Source organism: Bos indicus, chromosome 20 (assembly GCF_029378745.1).
Source record: "Bos indicus isolate NIAB-ARS_2022 breed Sahiwal x Tharparkar chromosome 20, NIAB-ARS_B.indTharparkar_mat_pri_1.0, whole genome shotgun sequence".
Lineage (NCBI taxonomy): Eukaryota > Metazoa > Chordata > Mammalia > Artiodactyla > Bovidae > Bos > Bos indicus.
The window spans coordinates 66630840-66656365 of record NC_091779.1 but is presented as its reverse complement, the minus strand read 5'-3'; the positions used below and the strand labels follow the sequence as shown (position 1 = coordinate 66656365).

The window sequence follows — 25526 nt, the reverse complement described above, 5'->3', positions numbered from 1 at the left end:
AAGGGTGTCTTGGCATAGCATCCATATAAATTTTAGAATCAGCTTCTCAATTACACATACATACACTTCACCCAGTTAGCAGTTTTACTGGAATTGCATTGAATCTAGAGACCATGTTGGAAGCACTGATGTCTACAAAATAGTGAACCTTCCCCTTTGTAAACATGATATACTCTTCCACTTATTATTTTAAATTTCTCTTATTAATAGTGCTCTCATAAAGTCTTACATATTTGTGCCACTTGTTCTTAAATATTTGATGTTTTTATGTTGTTGTAAATATCTTTTTAGATTTAATTTTCTAATTTGTATGCTTATAGATATCAATTTAGAGTTTCTATGCATTATTTTAGTGACCTGACTACCCTTATTATAAATTCCAATAGTCTATTAATGGACATAATCACATTATCTGTCAGAAAAGTTTTGGCTTTCCTACTTTTCAACCTTCGTACTTTCAAAATTCTCATTATTACTTCTTTTACTTTTTATTAATTTTTACTGGAGTATGGTTGGTTTACAATGCTGTGTTACTTTCTGCTGTACAGCAGAGTGAATCAGTTATATATATACATACATCCGCTCTTTTTTAGATTCTTTTGCCGTATAGGTCATTACAGAGTATTGAGTAGAGTTCCCTGTGCTCTACAGCAGGTTCTTATTATCAATAGTCATCTATTTCACAAGTGTGTATTTGTTGATTCCAATTTCCCAGTTTATCCCTCCCCTATTTTTCCTTTTGGCAGCCATAAGTGTGTTTTCTACGTCTGTGACTCTATTTCTGTTTGGTAAATAAGTTCATTTGTACCATTTTTTGATGCCACATAGAAGAGATACCACAAGATATGTGTAATATCACTTTTTGTGAATATCACTAATTTGTGAAATACAAATGCAACAGTGTATATAACATTTTTAATGTGCTATCTTACTAAGAAGCTATTCAAAGATGTGAACTAAAGAATCATCACTGAGTGGAGGTCCTTTGAGCCAGCCCTTTTCTCAGGAGCCCTGTCACTGGCACCATCCCCACAATTAATCCCCTTAATCCCCATGAATTCCGTGTGTTCCATAGTTGCCAGGTGTCCTACCAATCCCAGGAAGTTACAGAGCTAAAGGCGATTATTGAGGAGCAGGTAACAATGGGGAGCACTCACCCAACATTCTGTGGTTACCTGGTACTTAATAATTTGAGAAGGCTCCACAAAGGTTCCCCCACCTCACCCTGGCACTCAGAGGAACTGCCACCTCACACCATGAGCACAACTTGGCACCATGGGAAACAGGTGACGTGTTGGAGAGCACGTGAGCTTCTGAGCTCCGGTTACCTGCAGAGAGCTGCGTGCTTACCATGGAGTAGATGGGACCTCACCCCAGAACACTCCATACAATTGCTGGAGGGGGACTAGAAGGCTTCGGTGCCACTCTAACAGCAGAATTGACCTGGTTAGAAACGGTGACCCTGTGGAGCCCCCAGGACAAGGACAGCTAGTTCTCCTGTTGAGCCAAGTGGCCTTCTGTAAGCTTCCAGACAGGAAGGGAGGCTCCAGGTCACCCAGGTTTGATGGAGGAGCAATGATCAAGAGACGCGGATGCTTTCCTCAACCAAGCCTTCTTTTAAAGGATGTTTCTTCCTGCAACTTCACTCATGGTGTTTCCTGATGTCTTGTTTTGCAAAACAAATGGCATCTAGAGGCTCTAAGACCATAACCAGGGGACAGAGCTGTCCCCCTTTGGAAACACGTAAAAAGGATGCTGTCCCAAGAAAATTATCAAAACCACAGTCAAACATTTATGTACAAAGTTGATCGAAATGAGTTTGCTTCAAAAGGGGGAGAAATTAGAAAGGGTTTGAATGCATAAACCTAGATTTGAAGCATCACAATTTATCCTCTGGATGCATGTCACACAACCCTGGGACTCTCAGCCAGCACTGAGCAACCAGTGCTCAGCAATAATAGAGGGCCCATACTGAGTTGTTAGGCAGGAAAATAAATTTTTAGAAATTCATATAAAATGATCTGGCATACGCTTTGGAAAGACAAAATGAGAAGTTTAGGGAAAATAAAGCATATCAAGACATAATAATGAGTTTTTACAGTGGGAAAATAGTTGCTGTTTGTCTTCTTTTATGTACCCTCGTCTGTTCTCCAAGTTCTCAATAATGCATGTTTATAATTTTATCACCAGGAACAGGTTACACCTAGAAGGCTCCGTGCATTAGTGAGATACTCCGTGTGAAGGGCGGAAACCATCACCCAGGATTCAGTCTCCTTAGGCCTGTGTTCAAATCCTGGTTCAGCCTGTCATCATCATGGTGAGTATCTCGGTCACACTGGCCCTGCCATGCTGTCAACTATAAAGAGGAGACTCACCCCACTTCTCAGGGTGCTGAGGAGGGCGCTAAGAGATGTGCTTAAAAGTACCAGGAAGCAGATTACTTTAACAGAGATGAACCTGTCCGTTCCCCACATTGTCAGTGAGACCTTGACAATGGAATCAGATCGATAATTCTAAACATGGCACATTTCAATGAATGTACTTCAGGGAAAGAGCAGCCTCATGTCTCATCCACCCAGGTCTTGGGGGTGGTCTTGGCACCTGGAAGTGGCCCCCATCCCCACGGCTGCTGCTGTGCCCATCACCTCCAGACATTCCCTCCTGCTCGTCTTCTGACTCCTGGGAGTGCAGGTGTGGTTCTGACCTTGGTGTGGAGAGATGCCTCTTCACTTGTAGGACGATAGAGTCTGCGTTTCATCACCAGGTATCACTCAGTGTTGGAGCGTTCCATCACTTTTAGATATTTGTCCACCCTAAGTGTGAATCAGGAAACAGTTGTACACGTGATTCCACTAAGAATGCCTTGGGGGAGAGGTGGGTGTGGTCCACTCAGTGCTGGCCATGGAGGAACCTGCCCCAAACTGGTGTGAAGTCCAGGAGAGAGGGGTGGGTTGTCATGTGGGGGTCAGGGGCTGGAGAGATTTCTGTACCGCTGGGAGCATCACCCCTGTGAACACACACCAGCTCAGGCCGCCTGCCTCTGTAAAATGCTCAGTGTCCCGAGTCAAGGCTCCTCTCATTCTCCAGGCCACCACTACCTCTTCCAGGCTCAGGATCACAGGAGGGGGCAGGAAGTCCCTGAAGCTCCAGGCCTCCTTTCCCCCAATTCTTGACTGTCCCATCAGGGGCTCAGACCCTTTCTCATGATAGCCTCCCTGCCTGCAGTGGGAGATGTTACTGTTGGAAAAGTACTGTACGTAGAACCCCTGAAGGCCATGAAGACTTGACTCATACTTAGAGGGTACGGCCAGATCCCCGGAGGGCCGTGGGAGTGTCTGCATCAAGTATAAAAGGATGGGGTGTGATGGGAGGACAGGGATGTGCAGGGACCGGGCTGGCCTCTGCTGGGCGCTGATTTGGGCTTATTCACATGTGGGTCGCCTTGCTCTGCCCAGGCACAGGGAAACCCTGCCCCTCTGGTTCCACTGCCACCCTCTCCCTGTGCCTCGGTTCTTTATTCAACAGTCAGCAAGTGGCCTGCCCAGCTCAGATTGCCACCAGCGCATGGCCGCAGGTGGGTGGAGAGGTGGACCAAGGCAAGTGGGTCTCCTGCCCCTACTGAGCCAGGGAAGGGGGGCCCAGGGAGGCCAACAGGCAGTAAATGAATCAACACGATTATGAGCCGAATAGCACCAGCAGGAACCATTGAGGTCACACACTGGTGATGGGATGCCGTGCAGGATCGAGGTCGCATGCTGGTGATGGGGTGCAGTGCAGGATGGAGGTGGACGCAGGTTTGTGGAGAGAGGATGGAGCACCGCTCAGAACCCTGAATGGCACGGAAGAGCCCTGCAGAGGTCAGGGAGGGCAGGGACCTTTCCAACTAGAAAGACTTGTTCCAGGAATAAGAAGGTCAGAAGGGTGTGAAATGAAAAGGCCAGGGTGGGGCTTGCAGCAGGCATGGAAGTACCAGCTAGGGTACCAGCCTCCCATCCAGGGGAAAGGATGCAGATGACCATGCAAGGGTCCAAGGCCACAGCCCAGAGTCCAGTCAGTCTGGAGGCTGTGGGGGCACTGATCTGACCGAGTAGACTGGTGTGGAGACCAGTCTACACAGGACAGGGGGCAGGAGACCACTGTGAGTTAGCTACCATGTTGAGCAGGAAGCATCCGGAGGTGAGTGAGCCCGAAAATGAAACCTGAAGTGTGATGGAGCTATGAACGCTCAGTTAGAAACCAGAGAGCACCTGGGAAGGACTGTCACCTCCCAGCTCGGGTGTCCCATCCCCTCTGTGCAGTCTCCTTTCTTGAGGAAGCCCCTCCCACCACCCCAGCCTCAGCCAGCCCTTGCCATTCTCTGAGCAAGTGTAGCATGTTTCCCTGCTGCCCTCTGTGTGTGCTTGACGCAGCCTCGCCTCTTCTCCACCAGAACGTTTGCTACTCTCCACTTTTGAGACCACAGATTGAGTCCTCTGGGGGCCCAAAGAGGCTGCATGTGTCTCTGCTCCTGCTCTCCTCCAACTGTGCAGTCTGGTTCCTTTGTGTCCAAGCAAGAGTGGCTGTTCCTCAAGCAGGAGTCACATCTGATGCTGAATCTGGCAAAAGGAGATATTCAGTAAAAAGTCCAATTCACTGCACCTGAGCAGCATCAGTGCTTCAAGGGGAAGTGGAGAAGTACCAGCCACAAACACTCTGGGAAGCAGACACACAGACATCCCACTACCCACTCATCATGTCTACACTGGTCTCCAGTGCCTCTCAACACACCCTTGACCACTGGCCATTCCTCCTGGCCTTGATTCTGCTCTCACATCCCTCCTCCAGGGCAGCAGGCAGCCCAGTCCCCAGTGCAGACCTTGGCTCCATCCCAGACACACCCTCTTCTGACTTTAGAGATTCCACAAGAGCATTCTGGCTAATCCCTTCGCTTTCTGGTCCAGGTTTCCAGAAGAACCGCGCCCCCTCCACCCGCCCCCGCATCCCATACTGTTCCCTTTAAAAGCAGCTGCCAGCCCAAGACTCTGAATTGAAACAGGAGAGATGAAGCCAGTGAAGTAAGAGAGTAGAACATGGAGACAGGAGGTAGGACATCACTGGCTCTTTCTGTCTAACCTTCTTCCTTTATCACATAGGCTGAAGAGCATTTGCCTTGAGCTTATGCAGGCTTGAATCTTCAAGCTGCATTTGCTGAAAATTCAATGCCATGGTTGATTTCACGCTGAGTGAAATTTCACTGTAACTTTATCTACTGTGCTGCCAATTTGGGAATTACAAAGCTCCCCCAATTAAATAATTTTACCCATGAAGTTCTCATTTATAAATTTCTAGAGTCCTTTGGCATTAACCCTACTGCTAAAATCCAATTCTTCAATGTCAAAATATTAGAGTAAGACTTCCCTGGTGGTTCAGTGATTAAGAATCTGCCTTGCAATGCATGGGCCACAGTTTCAATGCTTGGTCTGGAAACTAGGATCCCATGCGCCTCAGAGTAACTAAGTGCAAGTCGCAACTACTGAACCCATGCGTTCTGGAGTCTGTGAGCTACAACTGGAAAGTCTGTGAGCTACAGCTGGAAATCCTGTGTGCTACAGCTGGAGAGACTGTGAGCTACAGCTGGAGAGCCTGTGTGCTACAGCTAGAGAGTCTGTGAGCTACAGCTGGAGAGCCTGTGAGCTACAGCTGGAGAGTCTGTGAGCTACAGCTGGAAAGTCTGTGAGCTACAACTGGAAAGTCTGTGAGCTACAGCTGGAAATCCTGTGTGCTACAGCTGGAGAGTCTGTGAGCTACAGCTGGAGAGCCTGTGTGCTACAGCTAGAGAGTCTGTGAGCTACAGCTGGAGAACCTGTGAGCTACAGCTGGAGAGCCTGTGAGCTACAGCTGGAGAGCCTGTGAGCTACAGCTGGAAATCCTGTGTGCTACAGCTGGAGAGCCTGTGTGCTACAGCTGGAGGGTCTGTGTGCTACAGCTGGAGAGTCTGTGAGCTACAGCTGGAAATCCTGTGTGCTACAGCTAGAGAGCCTGTGAGCTAAAGCTGGAGAGTCTGTGAGCTACAGCTGGAAATCCTGTGTGCTACAGCTGGAGAGTCTGTGTGCTACAGCTGGAGAGCCTGTGAGCTACAGCTGGAGAGTCTGTGAGCTACAGCTGGAAATCCTGTGTGCTACAGCTGGAGAGCCTGTGTGCTACAGCTGGAGAGTCTGTGTGCTACAGCTGGAGAGTCTGTGAGCTACAGCTGGAAATCCTGTGTGCTACAGCTAGAGAGCCTGTGAGCTAAAGCTGGAGAGTCTGTGAGCTACAGCTGGAAATCCTGTGTGCTACAGCTGGAGAGTCTGTGTGCTACAGCTGGAGAGCCTGTGAGCTACAGCTGGAGAGCCTGTGAGCTACAGCTGGAGAGTCTGTGAGCTACAGCTGGAGAGTCTGTGAGCTACAGCTGGAGAGCCTGTGAGCTACAGCTGGAGAGCCTGTGAGCTACAGCTGGAGAGCCTGTGAGCTACAGCTGGAGAGCCTGTGTGCTATAGCTGGAGAGTCTGTGTGCTACAGCTGGAGAGCCTGTGAGCTACAGCTGGAAAGTCTGTGAGCTACAACTGGAAAGTCTGTGAGCTACAGCTGGAAATCCTGTGTGCTACAGCTGGAGAGTCTGTGAGCTACAGCTGGAGAGCCTGTGTGCTACAGCTAGAGAGTCTGTGAGCTACAGCTGGAGAACCTGTGAGCTACAGCTGGAGAGTCTGTGAGCTACAGCTGGAGAGTCTGTGAGCTATAGCTGGAGAGTCTGTGTGCTACAGCTGGGGAGTCTATGTACTACAGCTGGAGAGCCTGTGAGCTGCAGCTGGAGAGCCTGTGAGCCACAGCTGGACTGGAGAGCCTGTGTGCAACAACTGGAGAGCCTGTGAGCTACAGCTGGAGAGCCTGTGAGCTACAGCTGGAGAACTTGTGTGCTACAGCTGGAGAGTCTATGTACTACAGCTGGAGAGCCTGTGAGCTACAGCTGGAGAACTTGTGTGCTACAGCTGGAGAGTCTATGTGCTACAGCTGGAGAGCCTGTGAGCTACAGCTGGAGAACTTGTGTGCTACAGCTGGAGAGTCTATGTACTACAGCTGGAGAGCCTATGAGCTGCAGCTGGAGAGCCTGTGAGCCACAGCTGGAGAGCCTGTGAGCCACAGCTGGACTAGAGAGCCTGTGTGCAACAACTGGAGAGCCTGTGAGCTACAGCTGGAGAGCCTGTGAGCTACAGCTGGAGAGCCTGTGAGCTACAGCTGGAGAGTCTATGTACTACAGCTGGAGAGCCTGTGAGCTACAGCTGGAGAACTTGTGTGCTACAGCTGGAGAGTCTATGTGCTACAGCTGGAGAGCCTGTGAGCTACAGCTGGAGAACTTGTGTGCTACAGCTGGAGAGCCTGTGAGCTACAGCTGGAGAGCCTGTGAGCTATAGCTGGAGAGCCTTTGAGCTACAACTGGAAATCCTGTGAGCTACAACTGGAGAGCCTGTGTGCTACAGTGAAATGTCATGCATGATACAACTTAAGACCCAATGCAGCCAAATAAGTAAATAAAAATTAGAGTGATAATGAAGCTTAGGAACCTCTGTTGACATGAGGGTGTATTCCCTCACAGTCGTAAGTGTAATGATTACTCCCGCAAAGTAGGGGGCGGTTCCCAGTGTTAAAAGGAATGATTTTAGTGCTGAAGCTTCAGAAACATCTCTTGGGGCTCCCTGGTTCTCCAGTGGTAAAGAATCTGCCTGCCAGTGCAGGAGATATAGGTTCAGTCCCTGACCCAGGAAGATGCCACATGCCATGAAGCACCTAAGCCCGTGCATCACAACTACTGTGCTCTAGAGCCTGGGTGCTGAGACTACTGAGCCCGTGCATTGCACTTACTGAAGCCTGAGCTCTAGAGCTCGTCTCCAGAACAAGAGAAGCCACTGCGATGAGAAGCCTGTGCACTGCAAGGAGAGCAGCTCCTTGGAGAGTATCTCTTGCTCGCCACAACTAGAAAAAGCCCACGCACAGCAATGAAGACCCAGCACAGCCAAAAATCAGTGAATGATTTAAAAATAAATAAATAAATAAACCATCCCTTGGCTCAAAGAGCGCAAGCTTCAGGGAGCTATGCAGGTCAATGGGGCTCAGTGCCAACATCTTGAATGTTCACTGCTCCTTCAGAACCAGATCCAGTCTCCAACAATAAGGCTAACATGCGAGCCTCAGAACTGAATCACAGGAATGCTTCCAGGCAGGCTTTCCAGCAGAAAAGTTATCCTCTGAGGCTGACTCTGCCTGGCTTTCTGCCCACACACATTTAAACCTTTCAAATTTCCCAACTGTTCCTGCTGAAGGACTTCTAGAACAGAACTCTTTTCTACCATTGCTTTCATTCATTACGTACAAATAAAAATACCTGACAGTAATTAGGAATTCATGATGAAGCCATGTGAAAATCAAACTAAACATGTTTCTGGTGTCTGAGATGAAAGAGACTCAATTCCTCGTGCTGAAGACAAAAATTAAATAGAATTGTTATTTCAGGCTGAAAGGAAGCATGCACTTTTTTATTGAAATAGAGTTGATTTACAATGTGTTCATTTCTGCTGTACAGCAAAGTGACTCAGTTATTTTCACTTATTTTCCATTGTGGTTTATGACAGGATATTGTAGGACCATGTTGTTAATCCATCCTATCACTCAGTCATGTCCGGTTCTTTGCGATCCCATGGAATGTAGCTCCACCCCCCAGGCTCTTCTGTCCATGGGATTCTTCAGGCAAGGATACTGGAGTGGGATGTCATTGCCTTCTCCAGGGGCTCTTCCCAACCCCGGGATTGAACCTGGGTCTCCCACATTGCAGGTACATTCTTTAACATCTGAGCCACCAGTGAAGTCCCATCCTATATTTAGTCCCATCCCTGCTGGCAAACACAAGTCTGTTTTCTATATCTTTTTGTGTTTTATAGTGTTTTTATATTTCATAGACAGGTATGTTCATTTGTGCCTTATTTTAGATTCAACATATAAGTGATATCATATGATATTTGTCTTTCTCTGAGTAACTTCCATAGTGTGCTAATATACAGACCCATCCACATTGCTGCAGGTGGCATTATTTCATTCTTTTTAGCATGTGCTTTTAAAGAAGGCAGCTCAGGCAGTTCCCTTTCAAACTATAATCTTTCAAACTATAATCAACCCTCTGTATCCACAAGTTTTGCATCCACGGATTCAACTGGTTGAATCCCCAAAAGCAGAACCTATGGATATGGAGGGCTGGTTATATTCTTGCTGCATGTGTGATCAGTCATGTCCAGCTCTTTGCAACCCCATGGACTATAGCCCCCCAGGCTCCTCTGTCCATGGAACTTCCCAGGCAAGAATATTGGAGTGGGTTCTCATTCCCTCCTCCAGGGGATCTTCCCAACCCAGGGATCAAACCCTTCTCCACATCTCCTGCATTGGCAGGCAGATTCTCTGTGGATGAGCCACATGGGAAATATTCATGGTACTACACCATTTCATACAAGGCACTTGAATACCCATGGATTTTGGTATCTTTAGGGGCTTATGGAACCAATCCCCCATGGATACCTAGGGATGATTGTAATTGTAGTTGAAATAAGATTTTATCATTTAAATAGTTTGCACTAGACTCTTTTTAAAAGGAAGCATATATGGGAAAACATTTTGATAAGTTATCTGAAGTAAATGTAAGACTTGGAGGACAAAGTTGATATGAGATAGGGGACCAGAGCAGGAAGTTGGGGCCTCCAGCAAGAGATGAGAGGAAGAGAGGAGGAAAAGTGAATATTGGAGACATGGAAGAATACGGGGGTGAGTTGAGGACGTGGAGAGGAGATTTTGTGAACTGAACTATCTAAAATTGCTTGCATTGACACAGTATTAACTCTATCATGTTCCTCAAGGTTTCCATAAAGTCTTTTACACATTTAAATGCTTGGGTGAGTGAAGAATTGTATGTCAGGATGAAAGCCATTCAGATCAAGGATTACACTCACTCACTGGTAAGATATTTGCTACACTCAAATAAGTCAATAGAGGCAGGTTTCTGCTGACCCAAAGGCAACCCTGAGGATTTAACCACTAGAGCATTTATCAACAAAGGAGGTATCAATAAAATTACTTCCACAAAGGTGAACTAAGGATTTAAACAATTCAATCCAGATTTTAAACAGGCAAAGTTCTCCTAGCAGATAATATGAGTAAACTGATGAGAAAGGTGATGACGATGAGCATGCACAATGAAAAGCACGATGACCTTTTGACAATGGTATGATAATGACGTACATAATGGTGATGGCGATGGTGATGATGATGGTAATAGGAATGGTGGTGATCATGATGGTGGCGATGGGATGGTGGTGATGCTGGTAATAGCTACGGTGATGGTGGTGGTGATAACGATGGTGATGGTTATGGTGGTGGTGATGGTAATAGTTATGGTGATGGTTGTGATGGTGGTGATGGGATGGTGGTGATGCTGGTAATAGCTGTGGTGATGGTGGTGGTGATAACGATGGTGATGGTTGTGATGGTGGTGGTGGTGGTTATGGTGGTGGTGGTGCTTCTGATGGTGATAATGAACATGACGATGGTTGTGGTAAAGACGATGGTGATTACAGCTAACATCTTTGAGTGCTTACTCTCTGTTAGGTCTGTGACAGCTTAATTAAGCTATTGAATTTAATCATCACAATATATAAGCTTCACCTGCTGCTATTGTCATTTTGTAGATGAGAATAATAACAACTCCATCATCTAACTGGAAAGAGACATAGAGGATATTCAAACCTGGAATGACCATGAGTCCAAAGAATCTTTGGTGTTCCAGGAACAAGAAGTCAGTTAACAATGGAAACATGCCTTGGGAGTGAGTCACGGGGTGAGTGACAGCACTGCACCTGTTAAGGCAGTGCCTAGTGTAAGCGCTGCACACACACACACACTACCTACTGCCTAGGGAGGACTATTGCCTCAGAGGACACAAGAGGCAGAAAGAGGGGCGGGTGGAAAGGGGCTCTGGAGCTGTGTGTACCTAAAAGAGAAGAACTGAAAAAAAGGCAGGAAATAACCACAGCACATGTACCAAGATCTCTGCAGCCTCCACCTGTCATCACTGAGTCCCACTCCCCCCACCTCCAGGTCCTCCACCTCCAGAGGAGTCTGCTGCAGTCATCAGTAATTTAGTACACGACCACACAGACAACCCCAGCAGGGTTGCCAGACTAAACACGGGGAGCCCAGTTGTGTCTGGATTTCAGACAAGCGAGAAATACATTTGAGCACAAGTTTAGTGCCACACATGGGAAATTCACAGGTAGCTGGAAATCCTCACTGTCTGTTGCTGAATCTGGTAACTGTACTTTTCCAAAATCAAACTCCTTCTATTGTTCCATTTCTCTCTACTGCTCATTGATTCAGGATAATGGTGGTGAAAGTAAAGTCTGATGCTATAAAGAACAATATTGCATAGGAACCTGGAATGCTATTAATAGGTCCATGAATCAAGGTAAATTGGATGTGGTCAAGCAGGACATGGCAAGAGTGAATACTTACATCTTAAGAAGTGGTGAACTAAAATAGATGAGAATGGGAGAACTTAATACAGATGACCATTATATCTACTACTGTGTGCAAGAATCCCTTAGGAAAAATGGAGTAGCCCTCATAGTCAACAAAAGAGTCTGAAATTCAGCACTTGGGTGCAATCTCAAAAAATGACACAATGATCTCAGTTCATTTCCAAGGCAAGCCATTCAACATCACAGTCATCCGAGTCTATACCCCAACCACTAATGCTGAAAAAACTGAAGTTGAATGGTACTATGCAGACTTACAAGACCTTCTAGAGTTAACATCAAAAGAAAAAAAAGGATGTCTTTTTCATCATACAGGACCAGAAAGCAAAAGTAGGAAGTCAAGAGATACCTGGAGTAACAGGCAAGTTTAGCCTTGGAGTACAAAATGAAGCAAGTTAAAAGCTAACAGAGTTTCAGGAAGTCAAAAGAACACACTTGTCATAGAATACTCCCTCTTCCAACAACACAAGAGATGACTCTATACATGGACATCACCAGATTGTCAATAACAAAATCAGATTGATTATATTCTTTGCAGCCAAAGATGGAGAAGGAGAATGGAAGACAGGAACAAATTCACTGTGTTTTTCCACAAATTCAGATTCTCGAGCTTTGAGAATGGGGAAGACAGGCAGGAGGGGTTGGATTTTCTGCTTAGTTTTTGTGTGGTTGTGGCCAATTTAAGATGCTTGCAAGCAGTTCTTACTAAAGACTGCCGCAAATGCATGGAGGCAGCTGGAAGGAGGTTGTGTTTATCTTAAATAATCAGCTCCCAGGCATTCAATCAACAATAAGTATTAGGCACTCCCTCCTCGCCAGACAGCCCAGTAGGCTCAGGGGTTGCCCTGGAGATAACAGGGAATAAGCTTCCTACCTTCATGGAGGCCACACACAGTTACAGCCTGAGTTGTGTCCCTTAAAATGCATGTGTTGAAGTTCTAAACTCCCACTACCTCATAATGTGACCTTATGGGTCTTTACAAGATGCAGGCTGCGTGCCAAATTGCTTCAGTCGTATCTGACTCTTTGGGACCCTAGGGACTGTAGCCCGCCAGGCTCCTCTGTCCATGGGATTTTCCAGGCAAGAATCCTAAGTGTGTTGCCATGCCCTCCTCCAGGAAATCTTACTGACTCAAGGATCGAACCTGTGTCTTCTGCATTTCAGGTGGATTCTTTGCTGTCTGAGTGACCTGGGAAGCCCTCTTTATGAGATGAAAGTGAAAGTGAAAGCCACTCAGTAATGTCTGACTCTTTGTAACCCCATGGACTGTACAGTTCATGGAATTCTCCAGGCCAGAATATAGGAGTGGGTAGCCTTTCCCTTCTCCAAGGGATCTTCCCAGTCTAGAAATCAAACCGGGGTCTCCTGCATTGCAGCCAGATTCTTTACTAACTGAGGTATCAGGGATATCTTTATATCCCTGATATATACCAGATATATCCCTGATATATCTGATATATCCCAAATATCTTTACGAGATAATCAAGATACCTCAAGGATATATCAGGGATATACCAGGGATATCAGGGATATACCAGATATACCAGGTATATCAGAGATATGCCAGATATATCTGATATATACCAGATATCTTTATGAGATAATCAAGCTCAAATAAGTCCATTAACTTTGGGCTGTACTTCAACAGGACGGCTGTCCTTATAGAGGGGAAATTTGGACACAGGGAAGATGACGTGGAGGCAGAGAGTGGTGTGAACATTTATAAGCCAGGCAACACCAGAGGCTGCTAGAGGCTCAGAGAGAGGTCTGGAGCAGACCCATCACCTGCCCCTTCAGAGGGAGCCTGGCTCTACCAACCTCTTGATCTCAGACTTCTGGTCTCCATAATCATCAGACAATAAATTTCTGCTGTTCTAAGCCACTTAATATGTAATAGTTCATTATGACAGTCCTAGTAAAGTAATACACACATCAATCAAATAAAACTCCAAATAAAGAGGGGTGTTCAGGCCTCAGGGGTCAATTTCAGAGGGTCTTTCCTGGTCAGAAGATAGGGCCATGCTGAGCTGACTGGAGCCTGTGGGTGGACAGGTAGAAGGTCAGTGGAGGGGGTGAAGCCCATGACCCAGAGGGGAACAGTGAGCAGTCCCCAGGCCTCCTGTGAGTGTGGGTCAGGCGGCCCCATCCTCTAATGGGAAATCTGAGACTTGACACAGAGGGTCAGATTCACTCATCAGCAAGTCTTTCCAGATCTGTAAATACATCACTGATGAGATTAAGGCACCTCCTCAAAATCCCATCAGGAAGCAAGTGATGCAAACAGAACTAATAGAAGATGAGACAGCCTCCCAGCCTGTAAAGCATCAGCCTTGAGCAAACAAGAGGAATATGTAGCCGGAAGTGGGAGTGGGAGGCGGGCGTCTGTGCTCTTCCAAGCCCAGTCTCAGAGGATGGATGCCCTGATTTCAGGTGTCCCCTCCCAGATCTTCTTCTGGAAATAGCCTGGTGTTGAAAGGGACACCATATCTTGCTACCACAGCACATTGGGAACATCCCTAAAGAATACCCGACTCACTTTGCTCCAATTTTATGCTCACTAAGCAACCTTTTAAATTCTAATTTGGTGTCTGACTCGGTGATTTTTCTCTAGGCCCGGAGCCAGGACTATTCTCAGAACCAACCTTTAGGCTGCAAATGAAGAGTGGGCAGCATCGTGACCCCCCGATAGGACCATGCAAGCCAGAGAAGTGGAGGAAGGGAGAACTGAGTGATGAGCAGTGATGAGGAGTGAGGAGCGGGGGGCCAGAGTTTGCCCAGAACCAGGTCTAGCTGGCCCAGCAGGCAGCCCTGGAAGGAGAGTGAGGCTGTTAACCCCAGGCATGTGATCAACAGGTCCCATGGAACCTAGAGAAGGCAGAGCCCCACTGAGCAAGCAGGCTGACAGGAGTCAAGGTCACTGACTCCCATCAAGGTTGTGGCCCTGGGTCAGTAGGGCCCAGAAGACAGCATCAGCCTCCAACAAGCCCTGCAAGGCGGCTCCCCTGATACTTGCAGGCAGCCCCCTCCGCACTGCCAAAGCCCCTCCCCCTTTGCTCCCCAGACATCTGGCTCCAATGCCCAGCTCAGTGTGTTTCTTGCAGTTCTGCTAGGGTTGTACAACCATTGAGAGTTGGATGAAAGGTAAAACCAGCTCCAGGTTATTTTCCTCTGCATAGGTTTTCCTTTCCCTAAGCTACACCCCACTAATGTTCACATTAATCGTGAAATAGATCATAACTCAAAACTAATGGAGAATTATCCTGTAAGACCCAGCTGGCAGACTCTCTAATTCATTGAAGTTCTTGTCCAGTATGAGATAAGATGGTTGTGTTAAGTTTAAAATGTGTGGTCATTTAAAATGTGTGGCTCCTCTGTCCATGGATTTTCCCAGCAAAAATTCTGGAGTGAGCTGACATTTCTTTCTCCAAGGGACTTTCCAGATCCAGAGATCCAACCTGGGTCTCTTGCACTTCCTGCATTGGCAGGCGAGTTCTTTACCACCACACCACCTGGGAAGCCCATTTAAAATATATGGTCATAACATTGCAAATCAACTATTTGTTGTTGTTTGGTCACTAAGTCATGTCTGACTCTTTTTGACCCCATAGACTGTAGCAAAACAGGCTTCCCTGTCCTTCACTCTCTTCCAGAGTTTGCCCAAGTTCACATCCACTGATTCAGTGATGCCATCCAACCATCTCATCCCCTGTCATCCCCTTCTCCTGCCTTCAGTCTTTCTCAGCATCAGGGTCTTTTGCAGTAAGTCGGCTCTTTGCACCAGGTGGCCGAAGTGTTGGAGCTTCAGCTTCAGCATCAGTCCTTCCACTGAATATTCAGGATTGATTTGCTTTAGAATTGACTGGTTTGACCTCCTTGCTGTCCAAGGGACTCTCAAGACTCTAAGTCAACTATGATACAATATAAAATAAATTTTTTAAAAAATGTGTGGCCACAAAACCTCAAACCAGAAGCTCACTTCGAGCTTGGAAGCTCAAAGTGGACAGTGCTAACTGGATCAGGGACTTCTGCTGAATTTCCACTCCGTTCAGAACACTGATGTAGCCCACCCTGTCTCCTTGTCCGTGAGAGTAACACTTCATGCGGAATTTATGGACTTACTTCATGGTGCAAGGAAGAGGGACCCTTCGGCCTGAGGCTATTTTCTACACTGGCTGGTATCCTGGATGAGGATCTGACCCCACAGGCATCCTTTGCAAGTTGGCAGAAGTGTCTACTGTGGCTTACACATCCCCTGGTCCTGAGACCCTCTGCACCATGGGCCATTCTCCATCAGCACCTGTGTCTCTCAGGGTGAGGTTGCTCCTGCATCTTCAGAGTCCTCTGTCCTCAGCTGAAGTTGTGAATGCTGGGGTTGGGGAGGATGTGACATCATCCATCTTTGCATAGACCTGCCCGGTGCAGTGGCGGCTGCCCCGCAGTGAGGGAACCCTCCCGCTGTCTGGGGGGCTCCTTGTGGTCCTCTCCACCAGGAGCTTCCCCTGAGGAAATAGGGAGCTGGTGTCTCCTTCTCCTAGCCCCTTCGCACGTCCCTCTAGCCTGGGGGGCACCCCCTTGATCTGCGAAGGAGGCACTGCGTTTGCAGCCTCCACACTCCCCCAACCCTGTGGTGTAGCGTGTGCTTCTAGAGTTTGCTCCTGGTATCGAAGCCAAGATTCGGCATGCTAAAACCCAAATAGGACAAATGAATCAGCTCGTAAGACGTGTCCCTCTTCTCACAATTCTTGCAACCTAAAACTAGAGCTTTCAAGGCTCTTTTGGCAGCAAAACCAAGAATGTAACCTTGTGTTCTTTCCGGGTCCTTCTGTGTCTTCTGTTCCTGGGACAATGAGCCTTGTCCTCGTGTCCAGGTTAATGGCAGGAGAATCCCAAGGTGAATGGGAATTTCAAGGAGAAAAATATATCAGGGTATATTTCCAAATAGTACCCTGCTCCCAGGGTTAGATGCATGCTCATCTGTCTGCATCTGAGGGTGAATATCCATGTTTAGTAAGAATGAAGAACACAGTCTATAAGATGGAGAATTAATTCTACTGGACAAGGCCTCATGGGACACCAGAGAGTCTGAGCCTGAGATGGACAGGAGCTGCTGCCAATGATTTTTTGCTCACACTCAGTCATGTCTGACTCTTTGCAACTCCAGGGACTGTAGCCCACCAGGCTCCTCTGTCCGTGGGATTTCCCAGGCAAGAATTCTGCAGTGGATTGCCACCTCCTACTCCAGGGGATCTTCCCAACCTATGGATGGAACCCACATCTCTTGCGTCTTCTGGGTTGGCCAGAGGATTCTTTACCACTGTGCTACCTGGAATTGTACCCATTGTCTATCTGCCCCCCCCCAAGATGGGAAAATGGGGGCTCTGAAGAGTCCCCTAGGAACACTGGCTGCCACATCCCCCCTCCTCCCAGAAGCTGACCCCTGACCCCAGGGGACACAGCAGACCAGCCTTGGTCCATGCTTCCCACACCCATCCCTTTCCATGTTATTTCCAAAACACTAACTGCTATGCAGTTTTAAAATAATGAGAATAATTTGTAAAGAAACAAAGAGGTGAGCAGATGGTTCAGTTTCAAATAATGAAACCACCCAGAGCACTCTGACCAGGACTGATGCCGCCTGAACCCCCAGGGACTAGGCTCGGGAAATGGCACGAAAAATGGCTCAGTGCCATCTGCACGCTGGAGCCCCCAGCACTCAACGTCACAGGCTCGTCCAGACCTCTGCGACCGGAACCGCCACTCTCTCAAATTAAAAGGCGACAGTTCTGCGGAGAGCTGGGGCAGTTGTTTGCAGATCTCAAGTCTGGTCCGTGTCACTCCCTTCCGACTGTGACCCACATGGAGACTCTCGTGGGAGCTTGGAAACATGCCGGACTAGCACCTTCACGTTGACGCTTGCTTCTCACCAGGAGCTTGGAGGACCCATCCTGGGAGCCCCTGTGTCTGAGCAGTCGTGCCCTGTTGATTGTGCTATCCTCTCATTAGGAGGAATTACAAATTCTGACCATCAGATTATGAAGTTTATGAAACCTTCCTGACCCTCAGGAGACCCTTACTCCATGGACCCTCAACTTCCCATCTCCACGCCAGTGAGCGGCAGATCTCACAGTGGTGAGGTCATAGCTGTACCGTTATTGTTCTGAATTTACAACCTCTTGATTTATTCTTCATCAAAAGAATAAAGCCCTGTCCGTATGGCTCTAAATCCTTTGGCTTGCAGACTGGGGCTTTCATCTAGCCACTGCTTCTGTTTTTTCTCCCAAGATGCAAACAAAATACTGTTCTGTCTAAAAGAACTAACTCTGGAGGAGAGAAAAGTCCATATAAATTGGGAAAACATTTTACTTAGATTGTATTTTACAGGAAATATCTCAAAGTTGTGTTTAGTTGGTGTCAGGGACTGTGGGCAGTCCCTAAGTTCAGCGCCCTAAAGGAGGAGGCAAGTGCTTGCCGAGGGCTGGCTCAGCTCCATCCTTTGCCAGAATCCAGGGTTCATCCTGTGCCAGACCTCATAACTCCTCCTAACAAGGGCAGCAGCCTGGCAGGGACTGTAGCTCTGGAAGAGCTGATTCATGAGACAGAAGAACCACGAGAGCTCATAAAAATGAACCTCTCATCCTTGGAGCAACAGCCTAGGAGACATCTGAGCAAGAGGGTAGACCCAGGAGCACCGTGCAAGGTGCTTTCACAGGTCAGCATGGTCAACAGTACACGACCACTCAGACTCGGGGCCAGGAGGCAGTCATGTTCACTGTGCTTCGGATGAAACTGCATGGCGGTCCCAGACTCCAGTGTCTGGATTAAAGCTGTTTTTGTTAACTAATTTCCTCCCAGACACCTCTGTTTCCTTTTCTGTTTAATGCATATACCAAACCTCTCTTTGCCCAAGAATGCATTAGCTTTACTTTATCCCTGGATGTTATGTATTATTCAAGCAGCAATATTTTCCTGACCAGTTGATGTTAGCTATGAGGTGGACTCCGAGCGTTTCCATCTGGACTGAAAGTCCTGGTTATGCCAGGAACACTCAGTGCACTGGGGCTGAGAGTGACGAATGCTATACACCAGGGCTGCAGTCAAAGCAATGGTGTTTCCAACAGTCATGTACAGATGTGACAGCTGGACCGTAAAGAAGGCTGAGTGCCAAAGAATTGATACCTTGGAACTGTGGTGCTGGAGAAGACTCTTGAAAGTACCCTGGACAGCAAGCAATCCAACCAGTCCATCCTAAAGGAAATCAACCCTGAATATTCACTGGAAGGACTGAGGCTGAAGCTGAAGCTCCAATACTTTGGCCACCTGATGAGAAGAACTGACTCATTAGAAAAGATCCTGATGCTGGGAAAGATTGAGGGCAGGAGGAGAAGGGGGCGACAGAGGATGAGATGGCTGGATGGCATCACCAACTTAAAGAACATGAGTTTGAGCAAGCTCCGGGAGATGGTAAAGGACAGGGAGGCCTGGTGTGCTGCAGTCCATGGGGTTGCATTAAGACACGACTTAGCGACTGAACTATAACAACAAACTCCAGGGCAGACACCTTGGGGTCAAGAGGAATGTCACAGGAATAAGTCAAGTCTTCCCTCCCTCCTGGCATCTCCTGGACCTGGTGCCCTTGAATGCAGGCCGCCATGGCGCTGGGAAGGAGTGGAAGTGAGGGGAGACTGTCCAGTGTTGGAGCAGTGGAGAGGGTGTCCTGGTCCTTTATTCAGAATGTTCTTTTATGAGCCAAACCGAGATGGCAATTTTCCCAGCTTCTGTGCCTTCCCAGTAAACAAAATAAAATATTCTAAACCTGGCATGTGTCTTCCTTTGGCTTCCCTGGTGGCTCAGTCAGTAAAGAACCTGCCTGCCAATGCAGGAGACAGAGGTTCAATCTCTAGGTCAGGAAGATCCCCTGGAGAAGGAAATGGCAACCCACTCCAGTATTCTTCCCTGGTACATCCCATGGACAGAGGAGCCTGGTGGGCTACAGTCCACGGGGTCGCAAAGAGTCGGACACGATTTAGTGACTAAGCTACCAGCACCACGTGTGTTGGTTGTCCAGAATCCGAGAGCCACCTGTGACAGAGGGCGGCGTTGATCAGGGCGGCGGAGAGCAGTCAGAGGACAGATGGTCAGGAAGTCAGGGGCGCTGATGGGAGAGTTCGGAAGGTGAGTATCTCACTGCCACTCCGTTCTTCCAAGAGACAGAGCGCTTACAGGTGACGGGGAGTCTACACTGGCTGCACAACCACAGCTGGGGACCCTCTCGGTGGAGACCACTAGGGTGGTCCCTCCTTGCTGGTGATTATCTTTGCGTGGCAACTCGATTTCCTCTAAAAAAGCAAAAATTCCAGAGTCACTGGCATTCGGCTTTCCCTTCACCCCACAGAAAGACACAGCCTAAGGAAGCCCACGCAGAGTAACACACCCAGAGAACCACCCCAAACTCTGATTATTGCTCTCCAGTGATTTGCCACTTTCTGCCTTCAGAATGGATCGATTCCAGCTTACTGGTGTGCTTGCCTTTGCTGACAGAGATGCTTTTATTAATTGACATGTCCTTGAAAAGTGCCCCCAAGTGGAGGAAAGAGCATCACACTTTTGTGCCCTTATTAAAATAAGCCCCTGAGGGAGAGGGTGCCTCGTGCCTGGGCTGAAACCTGCTCTTGCCACGTATCCACAGGACCCCCTCCCTCCCTCCCTTTCTTTCCTTTCCTTTCTTTTTTCACAACAAAACGTCTTACGGGCTCTCTCTTACTTACGGGGAAAAACATGGCCCACTTAACAAGTTGATTTCTTCCAAGGCTGTGCAATTTCTCTGTAGTTTATGAACAATTTTTGTCCACAAGGACTAAAGCAAATATTGCTTACAATATAATCAGATGAATAGAGCCAGGGCAGAAAAACAAATCCTTTCGATTACTGTCACAGCTTCCTGACACACCTGGTGATTTCTCGAAATTCGTGAGCCTGCAGTGGCTAAAGGTCAACATAATCTGCAGTCAGGAAAAAAGAAACAGAAAATTCAGGACCTGAGTTTCAACGTTATTGTTGCTTCCAGGACCTTACTGTGGAGATAAATGACTTCTTCCCAAGTGCATAGAGCCCTGAGTTGTTGAATTATTGTGGGATGATTTTACCACGTGTGGAGCAGAAGTCAGCTCAGGCTGCCATAACAACAGACACCACAAACTCAGTGGCTTTGTTGTTGCTGTTCAGTCGCTCAGTCGTGCCCGACTGTGACCCCATGGACCACAGCACACCAGGCTTCCCTGCCCTTCACCATCTCCCAGATTTTGCTCAAACTCATGTCCATTTAGTCAGTAATGCCATCCCACCATCTCATCCTCTGTCGTCCCCTTCTCCTCCTGCACTCAGTCTTTCCCACATCAGGGTCTTAAACAATAAGAGCCCATTTCTCATAATTCTGGAGATCAGGGGGCAGTGTGGTCAGGTGGGGGGAGGGCCCTCTTCCTGGCTTGCAGATGGACACCTCCTTGTTGCATCTTCACATGCCCTTTTCTTAGTGTGTGGAAAGAGAGCTCTTTCTCTTCCACTCCTTATAATGCCACTGAATTTCCTGGATTAAGGCCTCATCCTTATGACGTCATCTAACCTTACTTTGTTGTTTAGTCGCTAAGTCATGTTCGACTCTTTTTTGACCCCATGGACTATAGCCCGCCAGGCTCCTCTGTCTGTGGGACTTTCCAGGCAAGAATACTGGAGTGGGTTTCCATTTCCTACTCCAGGGGATCTTCCTGACCCAGGGATCAAAGTCCCGTCTCCTACATCTTCTGCACTGGCAGAAAGATTCTTCATTACTGAGTCACCTGGGAAAACCCTGTACGTAGCAGTATACATACGTATATACAGACACAGACATGGACATACACACAGATAGAGCAAAGATGTAGAGACAGGTGTTGACGTATGACGGGAAGCTGAGCACACGGGCAAAACAGTCATGGTGATTCCGGGAGCGTGAGCTGGCGTGTGCGCACACAGTGCGGGAGCGTGGGCTGGCGTGTGCACACACAGTGCGGGAGCGTGAGTTGGCGTGTGCGCACACAGTGCGGGAGCGTGAGTTGGCGTGTGCGCACACAGTGCGGGAGCGTGAGCTGGCGTGTGCGCACACAGTGCGGGAGCGTGAGCTGGCGTGTGCGCACACAGTGTGGGATAGTGAGTTGGCGTGTGCACACAGTGTGGGAGCGTGAGCTGGAGTGTGTACACACAGTGTGGGAGCGTGAGTTGGCGTGTGCACACGCGGTGTGGCATCATTGTAGGTGCTCAGAAGGAGGCATTGAGCAGACTCTGGGAATCAATCAGGTTTCAGGAGGCCGGGTTGAGGTGTGGGTGGAGGTGAGCTGCCAGGTGCTGGCCAAGACGGGTGGATGGGGACATACTCAGGCTTGTGAGGAAGTTGGGAGACCAGGTGGGCAGGAACGTGGGTGCCCCTGAGTTCCAGACTAAGGATTTTGGAAAGCACCAGTGTAAACTCTGGAGCTACTACAGTCCTGGGAGAGGGGTCTTGTGGTCAGAGAAGTGTTTGAGATCATGGATTTGCCAGAAGTCCAGAGAATGCGCTGGAAGGGAGTGTTTCTCACACCCAGGTAAGAGGGAGGAGATGGAGAAAAGGCCATGTGTCGAAGGTGATCATCTTAATTAATGCATCTCTACACTTGAGCTAACTTTTACATCATCAGTAGGGGAAAACTAACCTGTCTCACAGCAGTCTAAACCCAGCTCGTGTTCCCTATTAGTGGGTGAACAATCCAGTGCTTGGTGAATTCTGCTTCACAATGATAGGAAGAGCTGACATCGAAGGATCAAAGAGCAACATCGGTGTGAACGCTTGGCCACCACAAACTTTTACATTTCATACCATGGTACCTGGTTCAGGGGGAAAAAAAAAAACATGCTTTTCACATATTAACACTGCTGATTCATTCCAAAATCCTCCTGAAACCATCAATGTGAAGATAGAACAGCAAACAGAAATGCAACTGAGGATCTGAAGCTTTCCCGTATAATAATCATCAGAGGTAATCAAATATTTAGGTCTGGTTTGGGTTCTTTAGCCCAATAAGTAAATTGTTATGATTCCACACAAAATAAATGTCATTTGCTGGACTAATGAAAATGGTTGGCTGCACAGGGAGTTTTAAAAGCTAAGCATAGTTATTATGATAAACGTTTCTCTATCCACAGTAAAAAGAGTTTTTATTCCTGTGATCACAATATTCAAAAAAGCCATCTTATAGATCTTAAATATTTCGTGATTCACCATAATAGAACTGAAAATAAATATAGATGTGCTTTCTCAGAACTTCTGGTATGTATCAAAAGCTATTATTAAGATGTCCTTTCTGCTGAAATTTCAGAAGCAGAAAAAGCTGGCTAAGAACTAAAGCTCCCCTCCCCCATTGACAGCAGCCCATCATCCTTCCTGCTGTACACAGAGGAAATGAAACAGACATCGTTATCACTTTTGTCTCATAAGTGTGGGGAGTGGGGGATGACAGGTGGAGAGGAAATTGATTTTTTTGGCTGACTTGAAAAAAACAATTTTATAAGAAAAAGCATGTGCTCATGAAAGGGCTGGTGCAAATGATTTAAAGAGAGGAAAAGAAACACTGAATTTTGGGGGGGAAAAAAGAAGCACAGTGGTGGTGATCTTGCTACTGCCCTCCTGGGGGACGGAAACCCTCCTTCCCTTCTGTGATGGGTGGCAAATGCTAGAAATGTGAAGCAGCGTGTCTAATCAATAATGAGGGCAAGTGAGGTCAGTGGAGGCCACTCTCTAGACTATCGCAGGTAATACTGAAAGGAGGCACCTCTCCTAGACCACAGGGAGCAAACTTGACTCTGCATTATAAACAACTCGAAAGAACGGGAAAAAAGATGTGTGTAAACCATTTCCTTTTTTATTGGAAAGTGAAGTTAGTTGGAGAAGGCATACAGTGAGGATAGAAACGTGTCCCATTAAAATAAGATTATCTGATCTGCTGAATGGCAATGTTGACTAAAACGAAAAAATGCACAATGCAAAGGTTGAGACTGCTTTCTTCACTGCTAAGGACACTAGCCTGGGAACCAGCCTCTCATCGTTCTGAGGGACTGATACAGACAGGTAAGAGACAAAACAAGATACAGAGGAGGTTTTGCAAGAGAAAAATGTAGTTGAACATCAAAGATTACTGCTAATCACAAAACCAGACACATAGAGTTAATGAGTTTAGTGCTCTTCTATGTGTGGAAAGATGCAAGAGTCTGGGCTTATGGAAATTTTTCCTTTGATATGAGTCTTAGTTGTCTAGGGTCAGTATTCTGTTTGTTTGTTTGTTTTTTCCTTCATCATGAATGACTTTATGGCGGCTCATCCTTTGTTTACTGAAATGGCCCCAGCAGAATATCCAAGAAGGAGTTCAAATGGATATTTATTCATGGACAGTAAACATCTGAGCACATTTGAGAAGTCCCAGGACACAGTCAGTTGTTGGACTATAGAGAAAGCTGAGCGCCCAAGAATTGATGCTTTTGAACTGTGGTGTTGGAGAAAACTCTTGAGAGTCCCCTGAACTGCAAGGAAATCCAACCAGTCCATCCTAGAGGTGATCAGTCCTGAGTGTCCATTGGAAGGACTGATGCTGAAGCTGAAACTCCAATACTTTGGCCACCTGATGTGAAGAACTGACTCATTGGAAAATACCCTGATGCTGGGAAAGATTGAAAGTGAGAGGTGAAGGGGACGACAGAAGATGACATGGTTGGATGGCGTCACCGACTCAATGGACATGAGTTTGAGTAAACTCCAGGAGCTGATGATGGACAGGGAGGCCTGGTGTGCTGCAGTCCATGGGGTCACAAAGAGTCAGACACGACTGAGCGACTGAACTGAACTTAGGACACAGTCAGCTTTCCCCAGGCTACTCCAGGGTCACATGACTGACACCCCAGCTTCTCCCCCAGCCTCAGCCGGGACTGGACCAGGAGCACCTATGCACCGCCCCCAAATCATGGTCTTCACCCCCTCCCACTGAATCACCTGTTCTGCACTCAGTAGCTCCTGTGCTGCCCCCGTGACACAACAGGGATTCCATGAAGGTGCCATCAATAGTCGCAATTACCTTCAGACAGCTCTGCAAGGAGGACTTGAAGTCACCACAGCATCATCCCAGGAGAGGGAACGTCACTCAATAACCAACACGTGCGCTGCGGCCTTTCAGTGGGGCCTATTGTCTCTTATTCACACACACTCCTTCAGTGTCACTCCCAACCCTCCCGCACTGGCTCACGTTCCCTGAGAGAGCTTCACGTGAACCTGAAGACCTGCCCCGCTCCGACCCCTGCCAATAACTTAGAAACAGGAAGTCCCTTGAGGGCTACCCCTGAGGTTGGTACTATGTGGAATGAATGGAGCCGAGAGGCGGAAATTGCCCTGAAGACCACACACTCCCAGGCCAGGCGCCTGCTGGAGCCGATCAACGCAGGAGACGTGGGAAGGAACACAGCCGCCCTCGGAAGCAAGGTGGGAAAGAAGCCGGGGAAGAGGCCTGGAGGGAAGCTGGCCCCGTCCCAGAGGACTGGGCTGGGCTGTCTGGCTCATGTGAGCACGTGTGCATGAAGCATGTAAAACAATGTCTGCGCTTAGCAGGCAAGATGGGAGTGGTTTGCCCTTCTGTTGCTACTGTTGCAAAACATTATGCATGATTCTGAACTACTTTAATAATAAGAAACAAATTAATTCCAAATTGACTCAGCATGGGGGGGTGGGTGATGGGAAGAGATGGTGTATTAATAACAACTTCATAATTAACAAAATGCCAAGAAGAGAAAGGGTTAGTGTGGGATAAAAACATTCAGGGAAAATATATTGGAAAGCAAGTATAGAAACTGTTTTAGCAAAGGTTTAGACTGTGTGTGTGTGTGTGTGTATG

At 47.6% G+C, this 25526-nt stretch overlaps 1 long non-coding RNA gene across 1 annotated transcript; it reads left to right on the top strand.

The window, feature by feature from the left end:
- Positions 1-1105: 1105 nt before the first annotated feature.
- On the top strand, positions 1106-5147 carry LOC139178069 (uncharacterized). The gene is made up of 3 exons (XR_011562499.1): positions 1106-1286; positions 2191-2317; positions 4941-5147. It is a non-coding gene; the product is annotated as an uncharacterized lncRNA (long non-coding RNA).
- The last annotated feature ends 20379 nt before the right edge of the window (positions 5148-25526 follow it).